Source organism: Pinus tabuliformis, chromosome 1_2 (assembly GCF_031772625.1).
Source record: "Pinus tabuliformis cultivar Carrire ecotype Pingquan chromosome 1_2, CPIR1, whole genome shotgun sequence".
Classification (NCBI taxonomy): domain Eukaryota; kingdom Viridiplantae; phylum Streptophyta; class Pinopsida; order Pinales; family Pinaceae; genus Pinus; species Pinus tabuliformis.
In genome coordinates, this window is record NC_142298.1 from 1239060409 (window position 1) to 1239081839 (window position 21431).

General features: G+C 36.0%; 1 pseudogene; it reads right to left on the minus strand.

Annotated features, from left to right (window-relative positions):
- Positions 1-926: 926 nt before the first annotated feature.
- Positions 927-19500, minus strand: LOC149210726 (endoribonuclease Dicer homolog 2-like; annotated as a pseudogene).
- Positions 19501-21431: the final 1931 nt, after the last annotated feature.

Genomic DNA, 21431 nt, shown 5'->3' on the forward strand with positions numbered 1-21431 from the left:
TTTTTAAACTTGCCTGAGAAGCTTTCTTAGCATCTTTCAGATATTCCTTCAACAAAGGAACAGGTGCAAACTTCTCTGTCAGCCCAAATGCATGAGCAAAGTTGACTGCCTCAATTTGTTTTCAACACAGGAACAGGTGCAAACTTCTCTGTCAGCCCAAATGCATGAGCAAAGTTGACTGCCTCAATTTGTTTTCCACTATTGACCAGGGTTTCTACAACATCTGCATGAAATTGTCACAAAATTTTCAGTTAATCTGAATATGTCACAAACATTTGAAATACCAAAAGACAGTTTACTGTGAAAGAAAAAACAATACAGACAACTTCAACGGATTTGTCAATAAAGACAACAACTATGCCAGCTTGAGACCATTTTCGTAAGTAAACAGTTCCCCACTCATGAAAGGCCTTATGACACTTTACCATAGCTGATCATCTTCAGGTGCCTTTATTAATATCAACAAAATAACTTACATACAACTTTCTACCTCATAAAAAGATGTCTACCTAGTAGAGGCCACTCAGTATCTGCCTTGCATATGAAATGTTGAGATCTAAAGAAAAGACTACCAACCCCGTCAACTTAGAAACCCGTTCACTGGACTAAACAAAAAACGTTGGGAAGGTTTACTACAGCCAGGATTACCAAAATTTATCTTCAACTCAATCAGCCACAACCAAGTATACTGATAAAATCCACCAGTCCCTCAAAAAAACCAAGCTAGCCATGAATGCCAGAAAAACAACAAAAAGCCTATCTACCAAAATGGATGGAAATTTTGCCAGCCTAGCCACTGAGGCTAACATTACAGAACACCAGCCAACCAACCTGGCATTTTTGATTCAAGTCCAAGGGAACGACAGAGTTCAGGTGTCTGCCTGCACCGTGCAAATGCAAGAACAAGCTTGCATAAGTCATCTTTATCAAACTGACGCAATTCCAAAAGTAGCTAGAAGTTGCAAGAAGGCCTGGGCCTCCAACAAATTGCCATTGGCAACATCTCCTTCAAGGTTTATCTTCGACTTCCATTCATGTGCAAAACTTTTGGCTTGCTCCTTTATATTTAAGGGCAGAACTGGATGTTCAACACCCAAAATAGGATCTGCCAAAACAGGTACAAGAGATTCCAGTAATAATGTACAGGCCCGGCGTAGAGCCGGGAGCCCAGACTCTTTCTTGTCACTTGACTTTTGTTCAAGAGAATAAAACCCCTCCAAGGACTCCAACACTAACCGTGGTGGGTCAGTTGCAGAGTTTAATGTAGAGGGAACCTAATTGCAAAGCCCTATTTCCAATTGCAAAAGTCATTAAGAATGGGAAGAAAGGATTTAGGGATTATAATATCTGAAAATTTCTATTTTTAAAGTATTATAAAATGAGTTTAGATATTTATATAACAATAATAAGTGGAAATCAGAAAAAGAAAAAGAAAAGAAAAGAAATTGATTGGAGATAAACTTTTTATAATTTTGTAAATGTTATTGAGTTCCAATGCTCAAACAAAATATTTATAAAAGGTAATTCACTGGTCTGTGGATGAAGCAAGCATTTGGAGGCTAATTCGTGAAGTCTGACAATAAAAGAGGTGAAATTAGAATGAGTAATGATAAGACAGACATCCTTGTATAGAAATTGCAATGAGGTTCTTCTTAAAGGTGACTTAATTGTATCACATTGATTTTGACATGACAACATCAGCAAAATGATATAAAAGTCGTTGCAACTAGTACATCTGTGTTTGGTGCATTAATCACTATATGAGATTGAAGGAATCTGGCGCATTCTCGATCAGAACTATTGCTTGATTGACAACAACATGAGTCTTGTGTTGTACAACAATTGTATAATTGGTGCATTAATCACTGTATGAGATTGAAGGAATCTGGTCGCATTCTCAATCAGAACTATTGACAACAGCATGGGCCTTGTGTTGTACAACAATTGTATAATTTGATTGTGAAGGATTTAAGGAGAAGTAATGTTGTTTTTTTTTTATCCTAGCAAGGATTAGCAAATATACTAATTATTGGTCCCTGTGGTATACATTGTTTGGACCTTGTTTTCTCCCTTAATTGTAAGTGCATAAAAATATTAGATTCATAGGACAGGGTACCATTAATCATGTAATCCAATGATCTTGGACGTTTTTTATTGAATTATTCAAAACTTATTTCCATTTGATCTTCCAAAATGTGAAGATAGTTTTATTGGTTGGAACAATGCTACAACTTACAAGTTATAATAACAGAGGTTCTGTTTTGCATAATGCTTTCCACCTTGCAATCTTTTTGTGGATATGGTTAAGCAATATTCTCTTCGAGTAAAGAATAAATTATTGTGTGTAGAGTCATTGGGTTTACTATAGTAATGATCGTAACATTTTGTAGTCTTGTGTTTGTTGTTATGTGGTTTAGTGGTTGAGACAGTGCATTACCATGTTAATGACCCAAAGCCAAACTTAGAGATCAGAGCCCTCAATTATAAGTTGGTTGAATTTTATGAGATTTATATGCAATATTAATTCAATAATTAAAAAAAATATAGACTTAAGCACCCTAAATAAACTTCAATTTATACATCTTTAGAATCTCATTTATGCTACATATCTGCATCTTATGTACATTTTCCCATTCCCATGTCGGAATTGTTCCTCAATTTATGCCTTACGGCGTTTCCTTTGCAACATTTGGTGCAAATGCTAGTTTATAGTAAAGTCCCACTTTACTTACACTATAATCATATCAGCTAACATTCCAATCAATTTGTTTCATATATTATCTGTTTATGTTTCATATAGATTTATGTTGTAACCCAGAGTTTTATTTTACAATTATATTTCTTAAATTAAATATATTTATTATATTACAATTATATTTTTTAAATTAAATATAACAATTATTATTTTTTAAATTAAATATATGTATTATAGATCAGATGAAGAGAAGAGAAGGGGTGAAAAGACACAATCTCAATGAAAGGGTAACTTGATGCATGGAGCTCTCCCTCTACAAAGTGCTCATAGAGATCAACATCATATATGGTCATGCATGTCAAAGACACCATTCCTATGAAGTAAACCCTAAGTCATGCCATTATCCTTCACACTTACACTTTGATTGGTTTCTTATGAAATACTCCTCTATCTGGATATTGGCACACCTCATAGGGTTCTCTAATGGTCCTCCCACACCTAAACTTACCAAATTGCACAAAGTCATAATATAGTGTGAAGTTTGAAGAAGATACCAAATGTGATCTACTTATGTATCTTTTGCATTAAATATGCCTTGCATTTTATGTTACATTGGCTCTTGTATGCATTAATTGCTCTCACTTGATTCTTTGAGGCCATAGTTGATGATGGTGCATTGATATGCATGGTCCTCTGTAGGAAATTGATGATGCTTCTTCCGTACCCCGTGGATGATGTTGCACGCTCTTTAGAGGGAATTGGACCTTATGCTGGCATGCTCACTTGATGGGACACCCTAGCCTTGATGATGGGTTGGTTTATTGGATGACTTAGCATCCTTCCTCATACACTCCATCACCCATTGGACCTTGAATGTTTCTCCTACTGCTTGGTGTGGCACCTTGAGAGGGGATTGTTCTAGAGTACCCTATTCTTCCTATGCACCAACACGACCTAGAAGCCTTATTTGTGCTCCATCTTTATAGACAATCAATTCGACATGATCATTATCTGGCCTATAAAACAATGAAATGAAAGAATTGGTACACGCCATAATTGAACTAATGTACAATCTCATAAATAATTAGAATTAATATAAAAATTTCAAAGACTTCCTTTTTGTGGGAGAGCGCATTGTCAAGAACTGAAGCTTCCTGCCAATAGCCATTTCAATACAACATTTTCATAGTAAAAAACATATTTCTCAGTTGTGTAGTTGCTATATCTGTGGAAAGAATTCATGTTTGCTTTCTATATTGTGATGATGCCTAGTGTGACCATAGATATTGGTGCCTTCAACCATTATAATGTATAGACTTGCATTCCTTGATCCATGACATTTTTGTAGTGCATGCATTACTCTCAAGTAGTGGCACTAAGGTAAAAACTAATCACTTCAAGAACTTGCATTGATCCTACCATCATGAGCCCATTATACACATTGACCCTTTTCGCATATGCATCTAAGTTAGTAGAAAGGATGAAAAGTACCTGGATGCCATGGCGTTACTTTTGGTCTATCTTTGGCTCTATCGAATTGCTAAAAAATTCAATTGGTAATTAATTTTGTTGTGTCTTAATACGAGATGTTTGTAGTTCATTTCTAATGATGTCACCACAATCTCTCTCAATAACACTGCTCGCATTCTTGCTAGGATGTCTAAGAGAGGTTCTTGCAATGTCTCTTTCAACTACTTGTCACAACTATCATGTCCCCTTCAGAATTTTTGCTCCAATGTCAATAATTAAAATATTCTAGAAGTTCAACATGCTGCAAAAAATGATTTCGTTGAACGAGAACAAGTCAAGTGGACCAATTCCATTAGAGTTCAGTGTTAAAAGCATCCATTTTACTGTTTGGGTCATTCTTTTGTAATAAAGTTTCTATTTAGCTTTATTTATGTCTTTATCACTATCAACTTACAATTTTGTCCTCTACCCATTGATATGTCACTATCATCTTGTTGTTTTAGTAAACACAAATATCTGTCTTGATTACCAAGGTCACATTGTTGTTGATGATGCAATACTCTGTTTAAAATAATAATTTCCACGCTAATCACTCCTACAACTTTCCTCCTAGATGCCATATCTTTTATATAATCTCTGCTAATGAAAACTCAAACTATTTTATGGTTCCCTTAGCAATTCTATGTAGGCTTGAGAATGATAGCTTCCACATGAAATCTTTTTTCTTTGTATATATTAGCAAAATCAAGTTAACCTCACTACAACATTTTTGAACCTTTTTCGCAAATAACTCTAAGAATAACCATCAACATTTAAATGTGTATCTTATGTGGCTAAAATCTAGAATTTGATGGTCTTCTTGTGGATAAAATTTTTAGCTAAGGTATTTCTCCACAATCACCATGCATGTGATTGCCAAAATCTTACCACTCTATCTCAAGTGAAAATTCTAAACCCTTAGTTTTGTAGATGGTGTTTTAGTCCAAACTCCGAAGGAAAAATGCACTAAAAATGATCACATAAGCATTAACCTTAACCATTTTATTTCAAGGGACAAATCCTTGCTAAAAGAATGCTTTTTTTTTTGTTTTTTCTTATAAATATTGTTGTTTTACTACGATTTTCTTGAAAATATCCCTATTTCATTGCCCATAAATCCAACATACACTGCATTCTCCACAAAAAAAAAAAAAATTATGCATGGATATGATTAGACAATAGATGAAACTACTTATTAAGGAACCTTTACCTCATAACTCCAATTTCCTTTCCATGCAACAACCAATACAATAATGACAAGTGTCATCTCAACATATTGTTTCCAAGTTTGTGCATTGTTTTCTAGAATTGCAATGTATAACAAATTGTTATCCAACCTCCATTTCATGAGTCTTGTTGCAAATAAAATACTTCACAAAGTTTCCTAAGTATAAAACTTTGTGCTATAAATAAAATATCCCTCCATGACTCATTCACCAGGGGCCATTTTCGTTATTCCCAGGCCGCATCATTCATCAAATTTTCTATGTGGTTTGCCTAGTTTTTATTTCATGATAATCATGCTTCTTTGATAATATTTTTCCCTTTATGATACAATGGAGATATTGAAGTGTGAAATGATGTTGAGATGTAGTCTTGAGCAAGCCTCTTGCAATTCATTTGGATGGTATTTAATAGTTTAGGGAGTGATAAGTGGTTTTAGTAGAGGCTTCATGGCATGCCAAACAAGCTACATGGAAAATTTTGATAAACAAGAGTTGCTATAATAAATGATTCAATTAAATATCCTAAAACCTTTGGAACTACAAATTTTGTGGTAATCCGACCAAAGAAGTGATCGTGTGATCTTGAAGAGCTACTAATGAGCATGGAAAAGTATGTAATATGGTTGTGGAGTACACTTGAAGCATGGTGAAGCTGTTGGTGTAGGTCCCACTTCATTGCTGCTTGGGCATAACAGCTATTGTTAACTGATATAGATCTTACATATGTCAACAAGCCTAATAGCATGCATAAAATGATGGCTCCTTATATGATGCATGTCTGAAAAGAGTGTAAACATGAAAATAATATTTCAATAGTGACTCCAAGTAAGGAACATTCACATTAGAGACAAATCTTGTACAAAGATTTTATGTAAGGGGCATCTCTTGGGACAAGTAAATGGCCATGCCAAGCCACTTGTTTGAGGGGCTAGTCAACTTAGTGAGTTGAGTTAGAAATCTATGTTGTAAAGTTGGTCGACTCTCAAGTCAAGTCGATGCTCCAAATCGGATAGGTTAAGCTGATTTTGACAGTTAAATTGTTGTAACTGTCTCGATAGAGTATACATATGACAATGTATGCATCAATATATTGGTTTTTATTGTCTTTCAAGAGAATATAATAAAAGTGTGCCTTTGTTGGTAATCTGCTACTTTGTTTTTATTTTACTATTCTTTTGTTGCACATGATTATATGAGTTTTTGTTGTCCTTTCTACTCGTAACTATGCTTACTTTCTACTAGATTATAACATTGGTTCCTTCATTGGTAGTATTGGGCTAGGGTGATTATAACATGCAAACATAAATGTTAACTTTAGAAGAGATAAAATAACGGTGGTAGATGAAGATAAATAATTACTTTAAGAACTATGCAAGTCGAAATAACCGACTCTCAATTGTAGAGGCTAGGGCACATTTTCTTCATGGAAGCACACAACCAATTCATCGAAGCAGCTCTTGCCGAGATTACGAAACTCATTGACCAGCCCACTATTGTGACAAAAAGTGATGGAAAATGTAACTAAGTTTGGTCTTCATTATTGTACTGGAGTAAAATGTAATATATTTGTCAAAATAAAGCAAAAAGAATTTTCATTATTAACTTGATTTTACTATTTAAGCATGATTTTCTTGCTCGAATCAAATGTATAGGTCAAGCCTCCATTGTAGGCTTTAGGGTATTTTCAAAGTCAGTATGTTTGTTGGTTAAAGACTCCTCCATCATCAAGTCAATCTCCTTGATGATTCCTTCAAGTCGGCCTGAAAAGAAATTATCATAAAAAAAACTCATGTCAGCCTATAACAAAGACACAACTCTTCATGAACAAATGTTGGTCTATTTACATGGGGAAACCACTATATATAACCACTTTGGATCTTCAGATAAAACCATTCACAGAACTCATATTTTTCAGAGAAAGTTTCAGTGATGAAGCTCGGAGATTACATAAAAGTTTGTATAGGGCTTCAGAGATATATGTTCGTTACTTCTACATAGAGAAGTTCAGATATCTCAGTATACAAAAGTTCGGATGAATTCAGAATCATAGTAACCTCCATTTAGAGATGCATTACAGTGACTTTATTTCAGTGGTACTACAGTGATATGTCCACAGTATCTCGATGTTATTATAATGGTGCAATCACAAGATGAAGAAGCTTAGATTGGTCTCGGAAGTGATCTCCTCAAAGACAAGTATGAAGAATAGCGACAACTACACGAAGCCGTGGAATTTATGCATAACAAGATTGACTTGATGGATGAAGGATGTCTTGGTTTAGATTGTAAGGGTCTTGGTCATCTCATCTTTTGAATATAGTGAAGGAAGACTTTGTGACTGGGTTTTCCCCTTAAGGGAGGTTTTTCCCTTGCAACATGCCTATATCATATGTTCTCTCATTTGTTGCTTGGCATTAATCTTGATGATATGAAAACATAATTAATAAATCGAATAGTAATAATAAAAATATCACAAGTTAATTCCATTAAAAGGAAAATTGTTTTAATTGCCATCTCAATTATTTTTCCAGCATAGCATCAGAGCTATGATCATGATAAAAGGTAGTTCTAGGTTAATGAAACTAATGGATATTTTTATAGAAGCTTGAATTATCTTGATGATGCCACATAAGTTCGGATCTCTGAGATTATTGCGAATTGGTTTCAGTGATATTGCACAGTAAGGAAGTAACAAAATTTGGTATCACTTGAGGAGTTCGAATAAGTAGACTCAGTTTGATGTTATGTAGATATACTTTGGTGGATAAGTTTCGATGAATTGTAGTAAAGAATTTAGAAACAAGCTAGGCATACTTCTTTGAAATGATGCAAATTATAGTATACACTTTCAATAATATATATAAATGAATTATGATAAACTACAATTTGATGCTCTTCCAGCACACTCAGAAGATCACAAAAATTAACATAAGGACCTTGAAAAAATTGAGAAATTGAGTTTGGATTTTAGAAATGTATCTCAACAATCTCAGAGGCAATGTTTGGGAGCTCAGTTTAGGCACTGAAATGTTCTTGATGTTATTACTGTCAGTGTTAGGGAATACAGATGGAGGATCAATCTACCATAGTTTCGTTCTAAAGTCTTGAGGTAATCACAGTGATGAAGGTTCAATATAACTATAGTGTTATGGTTTTGATGCCGCCTTAGTAAGAAGGGATTGGTGTTAGCATGGTAAAGAGAAATCAACCATCACATGACCGAAGAACCAAAGTATAAGGCATCGTGTCACCCCATAAAGGATTCGAGGTCTGTCTTATGGTAGATGAAATTGATACTCGAAGGAACTAGTAAAGTATTTTTACTACAACAAGTCTAATAAATTAGAGGTATGTAATGTCAAGGTACGTGTGATCATGAATTTTTTAGATTTGCAACATATATCTAAATACCAAATTATTCTTGGTTATAGGATAAAGATTGTAATTTCTAGATAATGTAGAATGTATTTTCTAGGGTTTGCATGTAACCTAGAATGTTAAATAAAAGGGTCCTACTAATGTTTGAAAGAATGAAAAAGTCCCTCCTCCTTGATTATGTAAAATATATAACGTAATAAAATTAAATTATGTCCTTGGTATCACATGTTGTGCTTGTAAGTATGTACTATAGTTGATGGCTTAATACAAGCAAACACTTTAAGGAATCCTCACCAGGTTTGCCAACGAATATCTCCAAACCATACACATTACAAGATTCTCTTAAAAGTATGATCATCTATTTTTGAAGTTTGCATTACATGACCAATATCGTTATGTCTAGCCTAGAATCATAAAGATTCTTATTTAGGGAGATCCATCTCTCGATAAATATACCCCTCTCTAAATTCTTAATTAATTTTATAGAAACATGGATAGGGTCTCTGGAAAGCCCTAGCCTAAGGGTATGCTGACAATGTGTGAAACCCTAGCCTCCTTAGGGTTATTGTGAAATGTTATTTGAAGTTCTTGTTGATGATGTCATGTTTTGGATTTCTGTATGTTCAAGAAACCTTAACTTGTTAAGGTTGAACGTTGTTTGTCTCATACCTCGAACCTTTGAAGTTTTGGTATTGTAGGGTTCACTCTGATATGTTATGAAACCCTAGATTCTTAGGGTTTGGTTTGGTTTGTAAGAAAAACTCTTTTTATAGAGTCCTAAGAATGAAACCCTAGGTATGTGTCCATTTGGTTGAAACCCTAGACTGTTCTAAGACGACATATGTCTAATATATTAATTTTGTCTATGATTTGCCTATGCATGATGATGATGTCCTAGATGTATGAGTTGACCTATTTGTCAGTGGTCATGAATCCTAGGGTTTGGACCTAAGCCCTAGTCAAAGTTTGTCTTTCTAGGATGACAGTATTCTAGGGTTTTGATGTTAAACCTTAGTAGAAGTAAAAACCTCTGATGTATGATAACAATGCGATAATTTGAGATTTGTATTTGAGTTTTTGTGGGATTGGTGTTTGATTGAAAATATAGGGTTTGCAACTAACCCTAGTGGAAGTTGGTCATGTTAATCACTAAGCTATGATTGGTTTTGATTGACTCTTTTGTATGAAATCTAGGATTTGTATGAAACCTAGTGAGAATTCTAACATATGACTTTTGAAAAGTTGTTAGCTGCTTTTTATATCGTATTTATTTGAATTTTTTCTAGCCTTTGCTATATGTTGTAGTAAGGTATGTCATACTTTTGGAAGAAACATTAAAACCCTAGATGTAATGAAAGTTGTTATGATGTAGTCTAAGGTATATGACAAAGTCCCTATGATCTAGGGGGATATTGGTGGCCACCCACCTATTCCACTTGGACCCCCAACATTGTTTCTTTCAGTTTTTTAGTTTCCTTATTTGTAGCACAATTTACTATTTTTGGCAGTTTTTCGGGTCGTGAACTTCTGGAGCCATTTTCAGGCCCTAAACAAAGACCCATGTTGGTCATTCAAAATTTGTAGTCCTCGGATAGATCTTGCTAACGAGGTATTTTGTGCATCAAATAGAGATCGTATGCCAAAGTTACGACCCCAAGAAGTTGATGTACCAATTTATCCAAATGGGGCCCATAGTTTGGCGCTTCATTTCCTAGGGTTAGGTTTTTGGATGTTTAGAGTTTTCCATTGTTTCTCAATAATAAATAGGCCTTTGAGCGTCATTGTAACACAGTTCAGACGCATGTAACCGCCACATCTCTTCTGAGAGATGAGCTACCATCGCTTGAGCTAGCCTTATTTCCATTCTGTTTGTAAGCATATTTCAGTATTTGATATTTGAAATGAAGTGTTGTTTCTGTTGCATCTTAGTATTTATGGTTATATATGCAATTTGTTGCATTCCTATTTAAATCCAGATCTGTTAGGTCCCTATAATACTAGTGATGCCCCCATTAATATTGTAGTTGTATCCCTTATTGATATTGTTGTGCCCCTATTGTCCCCATATTGTTATCACTGTGCCTCATAGAATCCCTCTATTATTATTTTTGTGCCTTTATATTATTATTGTTAGGTTGGCTTGGTTATATTGTGACCCCTTAGACTCCTATATATAGAAAGGAAGTTTTTTCATTTGAATCATCAAAGAATTGTTCATTTATGTAATGTAAAGGAGGTTGCCCCCTAGAAGAGGCTGAATTCTAAGGCGTTGATCTATCTTTTCTATCTTTTTGTGAGCTAGTTTCATAACATTTGGTATCAGAGCTTTGGATTCTAGGGTTTCGCTGCTCCAAATAGGTCATCGTGGCATTTTCACTATAACTTTTTTTTTGCGACGTTTCAGAAGAGAAAAAAAACCCATTTGAGAAGAAATCACACTGAACATTGGGTCCAGATTTTAGAGCTTTTCGCGCTATATTTGCGGAGATATGAAATGAGGAAGTTGGTATTTTTGAAGACTCCTAAATTACATTCCAAACAGGTGACATGGGGAAAATCGTCATGACTTTCTCTGAGCATCAGATTGAAATTTTGTAAGAAGGTATAGAAAGACGACGTATTGTAGTTTCTTGTATATATTTTTCAGAGCCAAAGGTCAAAACAGTGACACGTGGCACTTCATACAAGTTCACTCTTCTAGAAAGGTCTATAATCAGGTCATCTTGGGAGATTGTGCATAACTCTTCCTTGGAGAATCCAATTTGGATCAGACTGGTGGCATTGGAAAGAGGACGTAGAGGGCTACTTTAGGTCACAATTTTAGAATTGGATGATCTGAAATTACAGAGATACATCAGATGCAATATCAAGCTCCTACAAAGTGAAAAAATGTGTGTAGTTTTTTTTTAATTTTTGCATATGCTTGGTTTGAAAAATTAGTTTGAAGGAATTAAAAGGGCTTAGCAAAACATTATTATCGGTAGTTGATGCCCTGAAAAAAGAAAATGCAAACACCTAGTAAGCAACCTGAAAGCTCTAGCATGACTCATGAAGGAGAGGAAGAAATGCAATATGATATATCAAAATTACGAGACCAAATGCAACAAGTGTCACTCGCACAAAAGTAACAGAATCTAAGATGGATGGTTTAAAGAAATATGTAGAAGCTAAGATGGATGGTTTAAAGAAAGGCGTAGAAGCTAAGATGGATGGCATGGAAGCTAAGATGAATGGCATGGACGCTAAAATAGATGGCATGGATGATAAGATGGAAGAATTGAAGATAAATATGAATAAGTTGCTACAAAAAATGGTCACTAATAGTGAAAGGGTAGTAAAGGAAACTCATGATGAAAACAAAAGAAATGTTAATCATTATTCCATAGATTCTAATGTTGGATCGAAGACCCACCATATTCCAAAAATCAATATGAGAAAGTTTGATGGCAAGGATCCTGCAACATGGATATTACAGATGGAGCAATTTTTCGATCTCAATAATGTGCAAAACACACAAACTGTATGTATTGCAACTTTATATTTGGAACCAAATCAGTTTGTATGGTATTAATGGCTTTGCTCTCGTAAACAAATTATCACTTGGGCAATTTTTACGGAAGAATTGACAGCACATTATGAGGATACAAAAAGAAACACTTTTTTTAGCCAATTGATAAGTCTCAAACAAAAGGGTTCAATAATGGAGCACATTGAGGAGTTCCAAAAATTGAACATAAGGGTAAAAAATATGCTAGAGGAGCATAAAATTGATGTGTTCATAGGGACTTTAAAGGACAATATCCAACATGATGTTCGCCTTTAGGAACCTGATTCATTAGAGAAGGCATTTAGGTGAGCAAGGAAAATGGAAAGAAAAATTATGGCAACCAGGAAGCATACCACTCACAACTATAAAGATGGAAGTATTGTTGGCCCTAGCCTTCCACAACTTATAAGGTTGACACCACAACAATTTGAAGAAAAAAGACCAAAAGGGCTTTGTTATAGTTGTGATGGCAAATACACTAAAGGTCATAAGTGTGCTGAGAAGAAATTATTCTACATAGATTGTGACGAGGAAGAAGGAAAGGAGCAAGAAAGGTCAAAAGAAGAGGATATACTCCAGAATAAAGCCTAGATAAAGAAGAAATGAATCTGACAATATCTTGTAATGCATTGGCTGGAATTACCACTCTTCAAATCATCAAGATAGAAGGACAAATCAAGAAGAAAAAGGTAATCGTGTTGATTGATTCAGGAAGTACCCACAATTTTATTCATTGTAAGATAGCAAAAGAATTGAATTGCTTCCTATATCCAGCACCAGAGTGTCAAGCGATGGTTGCAAATGGAGGAACGATAAATTGCTCTAGAAAGTGCCATAATATCAAGCTATCCATGGGAGAATATGTATTGAAAAGCCCAATGCTTTCCATTCCAATGATAGGTGCTGATGTTGTACTAGGAGTCCAATGGCTACAATCCTTGGGTACAATAGCTTTTAACTTTCAAGAACTTTTCATGAAATTTTACGCGGAAGGAAAGGAAGTTGAATTAAGGGGTATTGCAGGGAAACCAGGAAAGATAATAAGCTCTAACAGTATGACAAATCTTCTTAAAAAGGAACAATGAGGTGTGATTGCACAATTATGTTCACTAGATGTTTCCACACAAAGCTTCTAAAAAAGGAACAACGAGGTGTAATTGCACAATTATGTTCGCTAGATGTTTCCACATCGAATTCATCTATTGCTCCAAATCTCCAAAAAGTCTTGGACAATCATTCCAAGGTATTTGAGACTCCCAAAGGTCTCCCACCTATTCGTGATCATGATCATGCTATTTATTTGATTCCAGTAAGTGTTCCTCCAAACATCAGGCCGTACAAATATCCCTATGCCCAAAAGAGTGAAATTGAACATATGGTTGCAAAAATGCTTGAGGCTGGTATAATTCAACCTAGCCAAAGTTCTTTCTCTGCTCCAATAGTATTGGTGCACAAGAAGGATGGATCATGGCGCATGTGTCCGGATTATAGGTGATCCAAGAGGATCTCGAGACACTAAGGAGATGGATAAAGACTCAAAATTCAAAATGGCAGAAAAGAGAATTTGTTGGCATTAGTTGAGAGGGCTCGTCTTCCTGATCGCGGTGGTGCAAATGGTTCGTCAATTTGAGCTCGTATGCAAAAGATATAGCTCTTCAAAAATTGGTATGGCAGGTGAAAAATAGGGCCCACAGTGTGCCACATGGCATCCCAGTTAACACATGGGACCCACATGGCAGCTTGACACTTGGCATCCCTCCAATAGCCTCTTAAAACCTGCACAAGCAAACCAGAGAAAAACAACATTGGTTATAACTATAAATTTTAATTAATTTAACTATATAATAAAAATCAAAACATATAACCAAAAAATATTGAAACAACAATCATATCAAAAATATATATATAAGCAAAACCATATAACCAACATGGCCCACGTGGAAAGGATGTTGGGGTTAATATATATGAAATATATAACAAAATCATGTTGTTATATTAAAATAGAACTCCATTCACGTGGAAAGGTTAATGTTAAAACAAACCAACAAAAAATGGTGTATGGTTAAAACCAACCGTTTGAAACCCAACGAAGTTACCAACGGACATGCCATAAACGTATATGGTAAAGGATATTGCAAGATCCGCATGGAGAACGGGTGTGGTTGGGAGCAGCCACGAGGTGGTCCCGCCGCCCCCACATAGTTCAACGTACAACTAAATTAAAGCATGCTCCGTAGGGTGGGTGAGTGCGGTCCCGTGGAGTACAGGCCCACTCCCCAATCAAAGTCAAAGAAACATATTTTATATATTATGGAATACGATTTCATTAAGTTTGGTAAATGGTTATATTAAAATGGATTTTGATAAATATAGCCAATAATCACCTTATGGAATAATCCGCGCAGGGTTATTTAAACTCATTTTTTACCATTTGGAGGGAGAGATGAACGGGCACGGATTTTGAGATCAAGTGGCGGAACCCTGAGCCACTGAGAAACACTGGTGGAACTTTGCTTGAGCAGCGTTTTCGCAGGAGGGTGATTTTGGTCTAGACTCAGAACTAGGCAACTTTTATATGGATTTTACACTTCTCGGTGACGGGAATCCATTGGTGGTGTCAGTTTCTGCAACAAAGCTCTCCAATTTTCAGGCACTTTTTAGCATGGAGGTATAATGCTCCATTTTGTAAATTGATGAATGCAACTTCTTTTGATGCCATTTTTAATGAATGAAGGCCTCCCCATTGATCGAGCAAGGCCCGGAGATGTAGTCCAGGAGGGACGAACTCCGTTATCAAGCTTCTTGTCTTCTTGTCATGCTTATGTGTTTCTTCTTCTTCTTCTCACATGTGCACATTTAAGTTTCTCTTTAGTTAAGCTACAAACTGTTTATGTACTTCTTTCCATGCATCTATAAACAAAAGATAACGTGGACCAATAAGGAGCTCAACAAGCTCACTATTAAAGATAAGTTTCCCATTCCTGCCATTGATGAATTATTGGATGAATTGCATGGATGAATTTACTTCACCAAGTTAGATCTTCGTTCAGGATATCATCAAATTAGAATGAAGACTTAAGACATTCCGAAAACAACATTTAGAACTCATGAGGGTCACTATGAGTTTTTGGTCATGCCTTTTGGCCTTACCAATGCACCTTCTACATTTGAAGGTTTGATGAATTCCATTTTCAAACCCTTCCTTAGAAAATTTGTGTTAGTATTTTTTGATGATATACTAATTTACAACAAGTCTTGGAAGGATCATGTTGAACACGTTGACAGGGTGCTACAACTGTTGGAGGAGAAACAATTATATGCAAAAATATCCAAATGTTTCTTTGGAGTATAAGAGGTGGAATATCTGGGTCATATTGTATCTCATGAAGGAGTTAAGGTAGACCCTAGCAAAATTAAAGCCATTAAGGAATGGGAAATCCCCACATCCATAAAGCATTTGCGAGGATTTCTCGAGTTGACAAGGTATTATCGCAAGTTTGTTAAGAATTATGGGAAAATAGCAGCACCTCTAACAACATTGTTGAAGAAAGATGCATTTTCATGGACTCTAGAAGCAACAAAGGCCTTCGAAGATCTTAAAGGGGCAATGTGCCAAGCACCGGTCTTAGCTACACCAGACTTCACAAAAACCTTTATTGTGGAATGTGATGCTTCTGGAAATAGAATTGGTGCTGTTTTAATGCAAGATGAAAGACCCATTGCTTTCGAAAGTCATCCACTCAAGGGAAAGTATTTACACAAAGCCATTTATGAGAATGAAATGTTGGTAGTACTACATGCACTTAATAAATGGTGACTGTACCTAATGGGAAGACACTTCAAGGTAAAAACGGATCATGATAGCCTTAAATACTTTTTAGAACAAAGATTATCCTCTGAAGAACAACAAAAATGGGTCAAAAAGATGTTGGGTTATGACCTTGAAATCATATACAAGAAAGGGAAGAAAAATGTTGTGGCAGAGTCACTCTCAAGAAAATATGAGGATGTCGAAGCATTGTTGTGCACCATTTCTATTATCCAACCAGATTGGATAAACGAAGCAACAGAGGAATGGAAGAATAATGAAGAAGTGTGGGAACTTATTCGAAAGTTACAACAAGATTCCAGTACATCGATACATTTAGCTGGAAAAATGATTCGTTATGGTACAAAGATCACTTATACCTCTGTAAGAATTCCCAACTCAAACAAAAGATTCTACTGGAATTGCACGGTTCTCCCTTAGGAGGGCACTCAGGAATTTTAAAAACTTACCACAGGGTTAAGAAGGAATTTTTTTGGGATGGCCTTAAATCGGATATTCAAAAGTTTGTGGCGGAATGTTTGGTATGCCAACAAAATAAAGCTGAAACAATTAAGACACCAGGTCTATTACAACCTTTATCCATTCCAAGCCAACGTTGGGAGGAGGTTTCAATGGATTTTATCACAGGTTTACCCAAGTTTGAGGGAAAGAGTGTCATCATGGTGGTAGTTGACAAACTTACCAAGTATGCACACTTTTGTGCATTATCACATCAATTTAAATCCAGTACAATTTCTACGGCATTTATGGAAACAATTCAAAAGCTACATGGAAACCCAAAAGTTAGTGTAAGTGACAGAGATCCCATTTTTATAGGAAATTTTTGGACAAAATTATTTTCTTCTCTTGGTACTTAGTTAGCTCATAGCTAATCTTATCATCCTCAATCTAATGGGCAAACGGAGATAGTAAACAAATGTTTGGAAGGATATATTCGTTGCTTTATATCTGATAAATAGACACAATGGGTCAAATGGTTGCCTCTGGCTGAATGGTGGTATAACAATTCCTTCCATACTGCAACAAAAATGACCCCATTTATGGCACTTTATGGATATCAGCCACCATCCATCACATCATATTTAAGATAAAATTCTAAGGTTCAAGCAGTGGAACATCACATCGAGCATCAACAACAAGTTCTCCAACTCTTAAAGGATAACCTCGTGTTGGCACATAATAGAATGAAACAATAGGCAGATCAACATCACAATGAAAGAAGTTTTGATGTAGGTGATTGGGTATTCCTACGGCTACAACCATATAAACAAATGTCCCTCAAGCATGCTAAGAAGGATAACAAATTGTCACCAAAGTATTATGGTCCGTACAAGGTGTTGCAAAAGATTGGTACTATGGCATACAAATTGGAGCTTCCTGCAGCTTCTTGAGTGCACCCAGTTTTCCATATTTCATGTTTAAAGAAGGTTATAGGCGACAAGCTCCCAGTTCAAACAATTTTCCAGAACTTGACAAGGAAGGAAAAAGTATATTGGATCCGAAAGTAGTCATAGAAACAAGAACTCGACAACTACAAAATCGATCCATTTCAGAGTATCTCATCAAGTGGAAGAACTTATCCGCTGAAGATTCCACATGGGAGGATGAGAATTTTATGCAGAAGCATCTAAAACTACTCAAGCATTGAGGACAACACTTTTTTGAAGGAAAGGGGCATGTTAGGTCCCTATAATACTAGTGATGCCCCCATTAATATTGTAGTTGTATCCCTTATTAATATTGTTGTGCCCCTATTGTCCCCATATTGTTATTACTGTGCCCCATCAAATCCCTCTATTGTTATTTTTGTGCCCTTATATTATTATTGTTAGGTTGGCTTGGTTATATTGTGACCCCTTAGACTCCAATATATAGAAAGAAGGTTTTGTCATTTGAATCATTGAAGAATTGTTCATTTATGTAATGTAAAGGAGGTTGCCCCCTCGAAGAGGCTAAATTCTAAGGTGTTGATCTATCTTTTCTATCTTTTTGTGAGCTGGTTTCATAACAGGATCACACTAGAAATAAGTTGAAGAGTATATGTATCTTGTTTATAATTAAGTTTGGGTATTTGATATATATAAAGTATAAATTCTTTCGTTGTTATAAGTTTTTGATATGGATAACTTCATGTTTCTATAATTTTGGTTGTACTTCCTATCTAATTTGTGCAGGTACATCATTCAAGTTGGTGAAGATGATCTTAAGTAAAATTAATGTGATAAGAATGATATATGAATGACTTTGATAAGAAGGATGGAAGCCATGAACAATTCTCTGATGTCGTAAAGAAGAAATAGAACCCCTAAGTTAAAAGGGAGTCTGGATGAAGTCTCCCTAGGTTAAGAGGTAGCTTGAATGGAAGGAATATCCCTAGGGTAAGAGGATGGTTGAGAATATTCCTTGTATAGGAATGATTAGATCCTCTCTATTTAAGAGGGAGTGACAAATATGATCCTCTGATTCATGTGTCATGCACTAGACCAGGACTAATAACCGTAATTTTTAGTGAAGGTCATGAGTAGGAGAAGGAAATTGGGCAATGTATTTTGAGGTGCTGCTAAAAGAAGGAATGCAAGATCTGATTGAAGAATATGTTTCTACATGTGAAGTAGGAAGAAAAATGTATGATTGATAAAGCTTCTGTCAAAGATTTGGTTCCTAGACCTACTATGAAAATATGAGAAGTGACATCAATTTGTTTGGAAGACCCTGGAGTCTTGTATTTGATTAGGTACATATGAAAGTATTATTGATTGGGGTTGTGTTTGTATAGGTGAAACTCTCAAAGATTTTGTTAACATGCTAGTTACCAATTAGTTTGATTGGGAGAGAGTGGTTATCCTTGATCTAGTGGATCAAGGGGTGTTGAGGCTTTATGAATGAAGCATTTCCTAGGAGGAAATCTGGCTAACACTTTGTGTTGATGTCTAGGTCTCGAAGTTGGAAGGGTGGCATTGGTCATTGAGCTCTGAGACACACCTACATTTATGGGTTGATGATTAGCAAGTAATCTTGATGGTACCTAGAGAGGCTAAAAGCTTGAGTCCATCTTATTTTCACTTGGATAGATTTCCCTAGTCAAGAATCTAGTCCGTGGCATTATGGTGCCTAAATTGTTGGCCGACACTTTGTGTTGATGTCTAGGTCTCGAATTTGGAAGGGTGGCGTTGGTCATTGAGCTCTGAAACACATATGGATTTATGGGTTGATGGTTAGTAAGTCAGCCTGATGGTACCTAGAAAGGCTGAAAGCTTGATTCCATGTGACTCCCATCTAGATAGATTTACCTGGCCAAGAATCTATCCCATGGCATTGCGGTGCCTAAATTGTTGAGAGACCAATGGATAGATTTCCCTAGTTAGGAATCTAGTCCATGACATTGTGGTGCCTAAAATTATTCATAGACAATGTGTTGAGATCTTATATGTACATCTGCGATTATATATGTAAATATGAAGTTACGAGGGAGTGCTGGAAAATGTAACTAGGTTTGGTCTTCATTATCATGCTCGAGTCAAATGTAATATATTTGTCAAAAGAAAGTGAAAATGATTTTTATTATTAATTTGATTTGACTTATTAAAGCATAAGTTTCATTCTTAGGTCAAATGTATAGGTTAGGCCTCCATTGTAGGCTTTAGGGTATTTTCAAAGTCAATATGTTTGTTAGTTAAAGACTCCATTATCAAGTCAGTCTCCTCAATGATTTTTTCAAGTCAACCTAAAAATAAAATGTCATAAAATAGAAATCATGTCGGCCTATAACAAAGAAGCAAATCTTGATCAACATATGTTATCTTATTTACAAGCGGAAACCACTATATATACCTGCTTGGGATCTTCACATAACACCAATCAAATAACTCACATTTTTCAGAGAAAGTTCGGTGATTGTTGGGTAGCGAAGGCCCCACGTAACAGTTTTGGGTTTGTTAATCTAGAAATTAGAATAAACATATTGTAAAACTCAGAAATATGCAGAGCGCGAAGGGTAAAAGATCTAGTCAAAGGGTTTTCCGCCTGAAAAATAATAGAAAATATTTTGATAGGAAGTCAGTCCGCGGACCATAGATAGGTATAAATAGAGTGAGGCTCTATGGGGGAAAGATAGTTTTTTGGTTTTAGTTGGAAAAATTCTTGAATCTATTATGTAATGGGTATCTGAGGAAAAAGGAAGCGTCCGTAAGTCTGAGTCGAAGGGTTGGGTAGTAGGAAGAGGCTCTGTAGCTGTGTGCGTAGAGGCCTAGAAGAGTCCACAGCTATGTGCGCGGATTGGTAAAGAAAGATAATAAAAGATAAGTCATTCCGGAATTCTGTGTAAACTTCTGATTTATCGCAATTTGATTTCACTATTACTGTTTATTCTTTATGCATCTGTCTCGGTTATGAATATATGAATTGATGCTTATTTAAAATACACGAATGGGTTATATCTGATAAATGTTTGCTTAAAGACTTTAATAAATAAATCCAATACATAAACAATGCGGTAGTAAGCAATTGAGATAACCCTAAATCTAGACCTACGCAAAGCAGAAGCAGAGCGAAGCTGCAGGACAGTGCGCGAAGCCTCTAACACCACATCTAGACATCCCAAGGGTGTGGAAACCTGGTTCCAGCACCCTCCCTTGCTACCTCGGGTGAGACCTCAGTCCGCACTCCGTGGACTGTTACCGAAAGGGCCGGTAGCTGCGGGATTTGTTTGGCTAAATAATTCTTCCGAACCTAGGTTAGGCCCAATTGAGCCAACAAATGGTTCTGTTGCCGGGACTGAGATCTGCCTAAGGGGTGTCTAGTGTGAAACACAGGGAATTTAAAGAAAAGGCTGATAGTAGAGCAAGGGTAACTATGGCCAACACAATTTAGTTGCCGGTATTTAAGGGAGCAGGAGGCGAAGACCCAAACCAATTCTGGTTTGTGTTGACATCAGTATGGAATGCGCAGCAAATTGCGGATGAGAATATCAGGAAGGCTACCTTAGTTAGTGCACTGCAGGGTCGCGCACTGTCTTGGTACATAAAATATTCAAGCAAGAATCCTATGGCAGGGGTAGCAGACATCCAGTCCGCACTAAAGCAGGAGTTTAGCCGGCCGAAGTCAGAAACATAGGTGGTAATAGGATTCAAGGAAATTACGATGAGGCCTGGTGAAACCCCATGGGATCTAGATCAAAGACTAAAAGATACCATTCGCGAAGCTAACATGATGTTAACAGATGCACAACACTGCACTTGGTTTATGGCA